Source organism: Cyprinus carpio, unplaced genomic scaffold (assembly GCF_018340385.1).
Source record: "Cyprinus carpio isolate SPL01 unplaced genomic scaffold, ASM1834038v1 S000006554, whole genome shotgun sequence".
Lineage (NCBI taxonomy): Eukaryota > Metazoa > Chordata > Actinopteri > Cypriniformes > Cyprinidae > Cyprinus > Cyprinus carpio.
In genome coordinates this window covers 215,110-226,160 of record NW_024879216.1, presented here as the reverse complement: position 1 = coordinate 226,160, position 11,051 = coordinate 215,110, and the positions used below count along the sequence as shown (strand labels likewise).

General features: G+C 33.7%; 1 long non-coding RNA gene across 1 annotated transcript in view; it reads left to right on the top strand.

Annotated features, from left to right (window-relative positions):
- The first annotated feature begins 1,102 nt into the window (after positions 1-1,102).
- LOC122144001 overlaps positions 1,103-11,051 on the top strand; it is a 75,508-nt gene continuing 65,559 nt past the window's right edge. Inside the window, exons 1-2 of the long non-coding RNA XR_006159479.1 lie at positions 1,103-1,149; positions 3,462-3,499. This is a non-coding gene — a long non-coding RNA (uncharacterized LOC122144001). The remainder of the gene's footprint in view (positions 1,150-3,461; positions 3,500-11,051) is intronic.

Here is an 11,051-nt window from a genome sequence, read left to right as displayed (position 1 = left end):
GCCCAACTCAATCCTGCAGCTGAGTCCTTAGCCATCTTCAAGAATCAGCTTAAAACACATCTCTTTCATCTTTATTTGACCCTCTAACTTTAGCACTCACTATTCTAATTCTATTCTTATATAAAAAAAAAATCTAACTAGCTTTCTAATCTTTTTGTATTCTATCTGTTTTCTTTTTATTTATTATATTATTTAAAAAGTCCTTGCTATGTGTACTGCGTTAAGCTAACTGAGACTTATTATAGCACTTATATATCATTGCTCTTTTGTTGATTCTGATTTCTTCTATTGTCCTCATTTGTAAGTTGCTTTGGATAAAAGCATCTGCTTAATGACTAAATGTAAATGTAAATGTATATGAATGAAATTTGTTTACTGATTATGATGAGAACATGATGGGGTTCATTTATTGGACAAGGGAAATTATATGTTAAAAATATATACTCTGGGATGTTATTAGTATATAAAATCTTAAAGAAATCTACAAAATAAAAAGTCTACAAAATTGTCCTTCTTAGTTATGTGTGTATATATATTATATATATTATATTTTATGTATGTATCATTGCATTACATTGCATTACATATGTATAGTATTATATTACATCAAGGTATATCCATCCAAACATATTTTAAAGTTCCTTGTTTTTGTCTGCATTAGAGGTGGGAATTTAATATTTAAAGAATTTAATATTTCTGGTTGTAATGAGTCTTGTTCCTTAAAAGTAAAAAATAAAATATATATATTAAAGACAAAGTTAATCATGAAATTCATTGCAAAATGTCTCTTTCTCTATATTTTAATGGCTATAAAAATTTGAAAGTATTGATTTTAAAGTACTCATTTTTAAAGAATGCTATTATATGACTCATTGTGATCTTAAAAAAAAACCAGAAATATTTTAATTTAACCTTTTCATCTGTGGAACCTTTAATTGATCTATAATTTGTAATAATAAGGCTTGATGCACACATTCAAAAAAAAAAAAAAATCCACTGTCTCCATGGGCTCTCTCTCCCATATATGGATATAAGACTAACGCTGCATGACTGTTTGTTGGGTGGGTGGATTTAGTGTGCTGTTTTGATTGGTTGTGTTGTGCTGTGATAGAGCGAGACCAACGGCAGATGTTCCAGAATTCTCCTGAGGTAAGTAGCGGTGGCTTACTTTTCTAACGTCTGCCTTTAATAACGAATTTTAAGAAATAAAATATGTTGCCCAAGTGGTGTATACTATTGTTGCTTGAAATCTGTGAATACTTTAGCTAATTCTGAATGTTAGCGCAATATTGCATGAACAAGACTGCATTTTTTAAGGTATTTTAGCAGAGGTTAGTCATTGACGTTAGGCCGCTGGAGATCGGTGGTATCTTTTCCTGCTTGAATGTGCTTTTAGGACAGTATTAGAACAGTATTTCCTAATATTAACCGCCTGTTTAAGAAATACTTTTGTTTGAGGTGACTGCATTAGAAATCTGCGAGGCCTGATTAATGCTGCGTGTTGGGCGTGATTAATGCATGGATTTTCTGCTGTTCCATAAACGTCTATATAGTGGTTTTTCAGTGATCCATGAGGTAAAAATAGACAGAGCTCTGAAACTACACACAGACCGCCGTGTCTGACACGATAGTGATGGCGAATTGGCTCATATCCACAAAGATATGAACAGACTTAACTTTCGTCTCGCTCGCGGTTGCGGGCGGTTCCCCCTTTGAGTGTAAATGAGCGCGAAATCTTTTTTTTTTTTTTTGGCCGCTGGTTTCCTGCTTGAATGTGCTTTTAGGACAGTATTAAATAATATTAACCGCATGTTTAAGATACTTTCGTTTGAAGTGACTGTGAGGCATTAGAAATCCGTGAGACCTGATTAATGCTGCGTGTTGGGCGTTATTAATGCACGTATTTTCTGCTGTTCCATAAACGTCTATATAGTGTTTTTCCACTGATCCACGAGGTAAAAATAGAGTTCAAACTACACAGAGACCGCCGCGTCTGACACGCTAGTGATGGCGAATCGGGTCAGATTCACACACGAAGTCCGTGTGAGGTAACGTGGGATATTAACGGGACTTATCCGTTTCGTCTCGGTCACGGGGTGCGGGCGGCTTCCCGCTTTGATCTTAAATGAGCGCGAAATCTGTTTTTTTTTTTGTTTTTTTTTGGCCACAGAAAATGTTGTTGAGTTACAGTTTAGATGCGGTGTCAGCTACACTTTTTATGTACTTTTTTATAATTTATGATCGGAATTTAATTAGAGTACTTTATAATGATAATGTTTAATGGTTGTAAGTCAGCAGGTTGAAGTGAGAACTTTAAGTTTGAATCGTGGACGATTTGTGCTAAGAGTTTATTTATCCATTCATTTATTTTGAGTAATGAATGCGTCAGGGAGGAGAGACGGTGTTTAAAGCTTAAAAACGATCTGTTCATGTGCACAGAATGCAGAGGAAGAGCAAGCTGAAGTTTTATTTTGTTTGTCGTTGACCAAGGCTGCATTCATTTGATGCATTTTTTGCATAATTTATACATAAATTATAAATCAAATTAATTATATAATATAATTAAGAATAAACTTTTATTACCAGGGTTGAAAAAGGTTGTGCTGCTTAATATTGTGTGAAAAAATTGTGATAATTAAATTAAAGTTTTGTAATAAACTGATGCATTTTTTTCAGTATTCTTTGAATACAAAGTTAAAGTAAAAAAAAAGTTTTAAAGTCCAAAATCTTATGTAACATTTTTTAAATGCTGTCATTTTTGATTAGTTCAAGTCTGCTTAGTAAAAGTATTTAAAAAAAATACTGAACCCAAACTTAATAGTTATAATTCACAGTTTCCACAAAAATATGAGGCAGCACAACTGTTTTTAACATTGATGATAATATGACACAGACAGATGGAGTAAACAATGATAATTCAGTTTGCCATCACTACAATAAATTAAATGTGAAAATATAATAAAAATAAAAAGTTAATTTAAGCTATAATAATTAAAGACAATAATACTGTTTTTACTGAATTTATCAGCTTTGGTGAGCATAAAATACTTTTTTGGAAAAATAAATAATACTATCTTTTTAGCCTCCAGCATGTAATTTGTTGTAGTTGCCTTAATGTTGGTAATTATTGCTCCGGTTTCCTCTGTTTTGTGTAGATGTGGTTGACATCCAAATGTTATATCTCTGATCTAATGTGTCCTGTGCCCTGTGTCCTGATATATTTTTCATATGCCTATTACTATCTTTGATTGTAAGTGTATTTAAAAATTTACCATAAACATATATTTGGACATAGATAGCATATTCAGTGTTTATATTAAGAATAAAATTAGATTTTTTTTTCTGGTTTAAGTCATAAGAGGTATATTGAAAGTCGTAGACCTGTGTTTTGTTGTTATCAACTGTCCCTGTTGTGTGCTGTCAAGCATTAATTTAATTTTTTGTTCTTTCTTTTTCTTTAGATTGATCATTGAGCTTTATCTCCTGAGCAATTCTTGAGGTTTGTTTGCATTTTTTGGTGAAAAAAAAAAAGTGACATGACATACAGCCAAGTATGTTGACCCATACTCAGAATTCGTGCTCTGCATTTAACCCATCCAAAGTGCACACACACACACACACACACACACACACACACACACACACACACACACACACACACACACACACACCGTGAACACACACCTGCCATTTATGCTGTGGCACCCGGGGACCAGTTGGGGGTTCAGTGCCTTGCTCAAGGGCACCTCAGTCGTGGTACTGGCGGCCCGAAACTCGAACCCACAACCTTAGTCAAACTCTCTAACCACTAGGCCACGACTTCCCCTCATTTTGGTTGTTGTACATTTAAAGGTGCACTATGCAGGATTAAGAAAATGTGACATCTTGTAAATCAGAGAAGTTGTAGCTTATGGGGTCAACAGATTTTAACAAGTTAAGTCTGACATTTTCTTTTTCTTTTCTGATTACAGCATTGCGAGCACTACAGACTCCCCACTGCACAATATCCGGTAAGTATTATTATTTTTTTTTATGGATAAAACATGAACAGGTGACAGCAATATTAATGAGAGACTACTGAGTCATTGATGCACTATAGCACTTCAGAACCTGTGACTAGCATGTGGAGTTTTGTAAAATTCATTGGGGAATGTTGTAGGCCTCAATGATTTTCCTTGCTTGTAATTTTTTACATAAAGTAAATGAGACAATGATGAAATGGTATTCATTTGGTGGGGGAACCATTCCTTTTAAGTTGCTGTAAGTTATAGATAAACAGTTTTCCCTCCTGAAAGATAGAACCAGTTTATCAGGGTGTCCGCTGGTCCTTAAAAAGTCTTAAAATGTCTTAAATAACGTTTTCCTAATATAAGGCCTTAAAAAGTCTTAAAATGTCTTAAATTCGTATTCGATAGGTCTTAAATATTTTTGGTCACATTACCGCTAATATATTAAGTCTGATGGACCTAATGACGGTTTACAATCATTGGACAGACCGAAGATTTTTTCTTCCCCGCGGTAAATTGCTACGTCATAAGAGAATTGCAGTAAATTAGCAGAATACAGAATACAAGTTCGCGCTGAGGCTCACTCTGTGTGTGTGTTTGTCTCTTCGTGAGAGACTTCAGAACAAATGAGCGTGACGGCACACATAAACTCAGAAGAAACACACTGAGGTAAAAATTAAAATTGTTTAGTTTATTCATAACATGATATAGTTAAGTAATACCAGGACAAGTGAGCTATTTAGCTCAATATTCGTTAAGTCTAGTGCGCTTGCGCATTTACACTGCACTCTTTCACTGCATGATTACCATATACAGTACAAATGTAATATTGATTTTTTTTTTTTTACAACAGTTCAATAAACTAGAGGTTTTATTAAGAGACTTACGTTTTAGACATCATATTGCCTGTTTATGCTCTATTTCGCCAACAAAAATAATTCCAAACAAATCCACAGCGCTGTTTTGCGTCTTTGAGAAACATTACAGCGTTGCCATTTTGTTCCTGAATGAATCACCCTTTTAAATGATTCGGTTCAATCGCAATGACTCACTTATTAACAGTGACTTTCTGCCACCTGCTGGCGGTTTTAATTTTACATTTAAAGTATCTTTTCATTTTTTTTATTATTGTTTCAAATATCAGTATTCAACGTTTTATGTTTAATATATCAGATTATTTATGCATTTGTAACTGCAGGTTAAATGCATACATGTTTTGCATTAAACAGTATGTAAATACTTCTAAATGCCACTTCAGGTGCAGCTTATGTCTGGATTTTAAAGAGGAATTTTGTTGATACTGATTTCATTTGCTTAATAACAGCCCAAATGTCTTATTATTCTAATTCGCTGATTAAATGTAAGATTTTGACTCAAAAGATAATGCACAGTCATGGAAAAAATGGCTTTATAAAGGTAAAATGCCCAGAAATGGTAAAAATCAATATAAACTTATTAGAAAAGATTAATTTCTATTTGACCACCACACAGAATATGAAGAATATCAAAAACTTTAGGAGTCAGCTGTCCACAAAAGTCCTTAAGATACCAGCATGATAGCATACTCAATCAGTTGAATGAATGATTCAGTGACTCACTCATTAAGTGACTTACCGCCTGCACTTACTGCTAGTTTAGTTTAGAAGTATGTTGGAAAGTATGCATTTTCCCCTCAACCTTTCTTATTTGTATATTCATAAATGCATTTAAAACATTAATCTAATAACATTATTTATTGCAGTTGTAATTATTTTTATTTGCAGTGTAAATTATTTAATCTGTCTTGTAGCAGCCCTATAGTGTACATTGAATTTATTGATAAATTGTAATAATTTGACATGAAAGATGATGCATACATCTAAAAAGGTTAAACATAGGCCTTTGTACAGGTAAATAAAAAAAAAAAAGATTTAAGTATGTAAAAGCTGATAGAACAGAACACTGATGAAAATATTGCTTCAGAATAAATTGTTTACTCCACCAAAAATCTCAGTAATGCAGTTATTTTGCAGGGATATTTTGTATGGAATATTGTCTGCTGACATTAAAAGTTTACTGTGTATTGTAGTAATAAATATCATTTATTACAGCAATGATATTTTGTTTTCTTTTTAATTTTAAACACATTAAATATTACATATGAATGTAATAAAAATGTGTATTTACATTACAGGTTTAGGTCTTAAATTTCATATAAGGTGGTATTAAAAAGGTCTTAAAAAGTCTCAAATTTAACTGGTTCATGTCTGTAGAAACCCTGGTTTATGTTTTAGCCATCGTCTGCATTCGAAGTTGTGTACTCTCGGAGTAGATAGTAATTTTGCAATCATTAAAATAGTCTAATAGGTGTGTTATGTATGCAGATGTACTACATTTGTCATGTTATCACTGTCATGTGAGCTACAGCATCAGTTACAATGCAATTCACATTTCGCTACTGTGGGCTCATGGGATAGACTAAACTAAAGAATCTCAATAGAAGTGGTAGGCCATCCAAGTACTTTTTATCTACTTCCTTTCACCCTACTAGAGAAGTATGCAAGTTCTGATAATGCCCTAGACCTTTAAAACCAGGTTAATGATAATTTGTTGAACAACCAATCAGAAAAAAAAGCTTTCTGCCTGTCAATCACTTAGATTTTGTCATATTGTTTGTCAGTCAGTATATTATATTGACAATGTATTATATTTTGCTACTTATGTCTTTAACATCCCTGAGGAACCTCTTTGGCCAAATCACTTACAGTAGCTTTAGGTTTGGAATATAATTAATTTATATTGAAAATCTGACTGTATTAAAAAACATTTATGGATGCCTTTGCATATTAAGTTTATTATTATTAATATTAAATGTTAATATTGATCTTATTTCACACACATAGGCTATCTTTAATTGTGTGTTTGGTTTTGTTTTGCAGACCTTCTATTCAGAGCACGACCTGCGTTTTTCACTGCAGCTGAACGACTGGTTAGTGTGCAAAATGCCTAAATGATGCTTTGTCGTTTTTTTTTTTTCAATATTATTATCATTATAGTTCCTTAATATGTCTTTCTTTTCCAGGTTTTGGATTTTCTCCAAGCAGCAGTTCTTCTGTATTGTTCTTCCCAACCACCCTTCCCAACCCCACCCCAACCCCTCCCCAACCCCCCACCCCAAAAAAAAAAAAAAAACAAAAAAAAAAAAAACAGTTAATTCATTTTGCTACTGTTCTTTTTATTGAAAAAAAAAAAAAGTTTATTAGCTGTATTTGTAAGTCGTTCTTTTTCTTGTCAATTACCTAACTTGTTTTTTTCTTGAGAATAATTTGCAGGTAGTATCGCTTCAGCATTTCGTGAAGTAAGTGACTGAAAATATCCTGCACAAAAATTCTTATTAAATACAGAACTTTTTGACTGTAGCATTAAAATCGTTTTACAGTCATTTTTAATCTGAGATCTGTTCTTTGCAGGTAGGGTTGCTATATATCTTTTCTAAACTGCATCCCGGGCGTATTGTTTTTCCGTAAACCAGACTACCAAAACAAAACCGCTTAATCCCATAGACTTGGTCAGTGAGAGTAGGTGCAAACTTTTACAAAATAAGACTTATATATGCCATTTTAAGTTGTCTACTACCATAGCAAACCTTAAAAATCTCTATTGAGAATGACAGCTAAAACCAGCCTAAGCTGATCAATTTGCTTTGGCTAGTCTCTCCAGCTGGTTTTTTACGTGGTTTTGGCCACTGTCATGCTGGTCTTAGCTTGGGTTTTAGCTGGTTTTTTACTTGAATCCCCTTGTTTAAGCTGGTTTTGGCCGGATTAGCAATAGAAAACATGCTAAAAACATCTAGTTACTCACTACTCAACTAGACCATGCTTTAAACATGGTTTTAAAGTGTTTTGTTGGCCACTGTCATGCTGTGCTTGAGTACCTGGTCCTTTAGCATTGGTTTTCCTGTTTACTGCTGAAATCAACTAGGGATTAGTAAGCTGTTTAGTATAGAAAAAAAACTGAAAACAACAGCTAGCTTACTCATCGTAATCAGAACTAGAAACATGCTTCTAACATGGGTACAGAAAAAAGTTGTGTTGTTGGCGCACTGTCATTCGCTGGCCTTTAGCTAGGTGGTCTTAGATCTGGTTTTTAGAAGGCTGGTTTTATTTTACTGACTCAACTGGTTTGTTAGCTGGATTAGAATCGAAAAAGAGTCTACACCATGCTAGTAACTTGCTTATTCAGACTAGAAAGCAGACTTCTAAGCCATGGGTTTAAAAGTGTTTTTCTGGCCATTGTCACGCCTGGGCCTACAACGTTCTTTATCTGTTTCTCTGTTTACTGAAATCACTGTTTTTAGCTGGTTTTGTATAGAATACTGAGAGAACAACATGCTAGTTTAGATCTCACTAGTCAGACTAGAAAACATGCTTTTTTTTTTTAAAAAAAAACATGGTTTTAAAAAGTGGTTTTGGCCACTGTCACGCTGGCCTTTAGGTGGAGGTTTGAAGCTGGATTTCGCTTTACTGAATCAACTAACTGTTTTATGCTGGAGATTGAATAGAAAAAATGTGAACAACAGGTGCTAGTTAAACTTGCTTATCAAAGACTAGAAACATACTTCTAACATGGTTTAAATTGGTTTTGGCCACTGTCACTCTGGCCTCTGGTCTTACCTAGCTGGTCCTTAGCTGGTTTTAGCTGTGTTTCTTTTTACTGGACCTCAACTGGTTTTAGCGAGCATTATACAGATAGACACATAATCTGTGTAACCACATGTTAGTAACTGAACTTCGATAATCCGGTTAGAAACAGATTGCTTGTTAACATGCTTTTAACAAGTGTTTTAAAGTAGTTTTGGCCACTTGTCGAACGCTGGGTCTTAGAGCTGGTTTATCTAACTGCATCAACTAGTTTGTAGCCTGTATTAACATAGGAAACCTGCTAGATCCACGTGCACAGTTAGACCGATTGCGTTTGCTAGTCATGCTAGAACGTCTAGTCCACGCCACTTGCTAATCATGCTAAAAAAATACTAGTCACTTGTTGTGCTGGATCATGCTAACAAAATGCTAGTCACTTTGTTAATCATGCTAAAAACATGCTAGAAACATGCTAGTCATGCTAGAGACATGCTAGTCATGTTAACAGCATGCTAGTCACTTGCTGCTTATGCTAGCTACATGCTAGCAACTCTAATAAGGCTAAAAAACAACATAAACCAATAATTCCCATGCTAGTCTCTTGTTAATCATGGTAACAACGATGCTAGTAATTTGCTAATCATGCTAAAAACATGCTAGTAACATGCGAGCCACTCGCTAATCATGCTGAGAAACATGCTAAGCGACATGCTAGTACCTTGCTAATCATGCTAAACGTGACATGCTAGTCACTTGCGATTCCATGTCTAGAACCATTCTAGTGACATCTAGTCTCAATCGCTAATCATGCTAGTGACATGCTAGTCACTTCTAATCTGCTAGAAACATGCTATCGACCCATGCTAGTCCACTTGCTAATTCATGCTACAAAAAAAAACTTGCTAGTGACAATGTTAGTCATCGCTAACATCTGCTAAAAACAGGCGAGCGACATGCTAGTCCTCCGCTAATTCATGCTAAAACATGCTAGGTCACTTGTGTTAATCCGGCTAGAAAACATGCTAGCGACATGCCTAGTCACTCTAATATCACTGCTAAAAAAACATGCTAGTCACATGCTAATCATGCTAGAACCTGCTAGCGACGCATTCTAGTCACTCGCTAATCATGCTAAAAACATGCTAGTCACTTGCTCATCATGCTAAAAACATGCTAGCGGACATGCTATCACTCCGCTAATCATGCTGAAAACATGCTAGCGACATGCTAGTCACTTGCTAATCATGTTAGAAAACATGCTAGTGACATGCTAGCACTTATGCTAATCTGCTAGAACATGCTAGCAACATGCTAGTAACATTTGCTAATCATGCTAGTGACATGCTATTCACTTGCTTAATGTCATGCTAGAAACTGCTATGACATGCTAAGTCAATCGCTAATCATGCTATGACATGCTAGTCACTTGCTATCAGCTAGAAACTGTCTACGACATGCTAGTCACTGACCTACGTAGTTATGTTTGCTCATTGCAGCTGAGTACTTAGCCATCTTCAAGAATTGGCTTAAAACACATCTCTTCCATCTTTATTTGACTCTCTAACTCTAGCACTCTCCATTCTAATTCTATTCTTTTAAAAAATATATAACTAGCTTTCTAATCTTTCTGTATTCTATGTAAACGGTAAGGAATTTTATTATAAAAAGTGTATATTATGTTTAATTTAATTTAAAAAAAAAAATCTTTTTGTGTTCTGTTTTCTTTTTATTTATTATATTATTTAAAAGCCCTTGCTATGTGTACTGCATTAAGCTAACTGAGACTTATTATAGGGAAATTATATATTAAAAATATATACTGTGGCATGTTATTAGTATATAAAATCTTAAAGAAATATACAAAAAAAAAAAGTCTACAAAATTTATTGGACAAGTTAAATATATATTATATTTCGTGTATGTATCATTGCATTACATTGCATTACATATGTATATCATTATATTACATCAAGGTATATCCATCCAAACATATTTTAAAGTTCCTTGGTTTTGTTTGCATTAGAGATGGGAATTTAATATTTCAATATTTAATATTTAAAGAATTTAATACTTATGGTTGTAATGATTCTTGTTCCTTAAAAGTAAAAAAAAATAAAATATATATATATATATATTGTTGATAATGTTATTCATTAAATTATTTATATTTTTTTTTTTTTTATTTGTTTTAAAAAATGCAAGAATGCTATTATATAACTCATGGTGATCTTAAAAAAAAACCCGGAATATTTTAATTTAACCTTTTCATATGTGTAACCTTTAATTGATCTTTAATTTCTAATAATAAGGCTTGGTGCACACATTCAAAAAAAAATCTCAAAAAAAGTCTCCATGGACTCTCTCTTCCATATATGGATAGAAGAGAAACGCTGCATGACTATTGGCTGCGCAGCTGAAGTTCGCG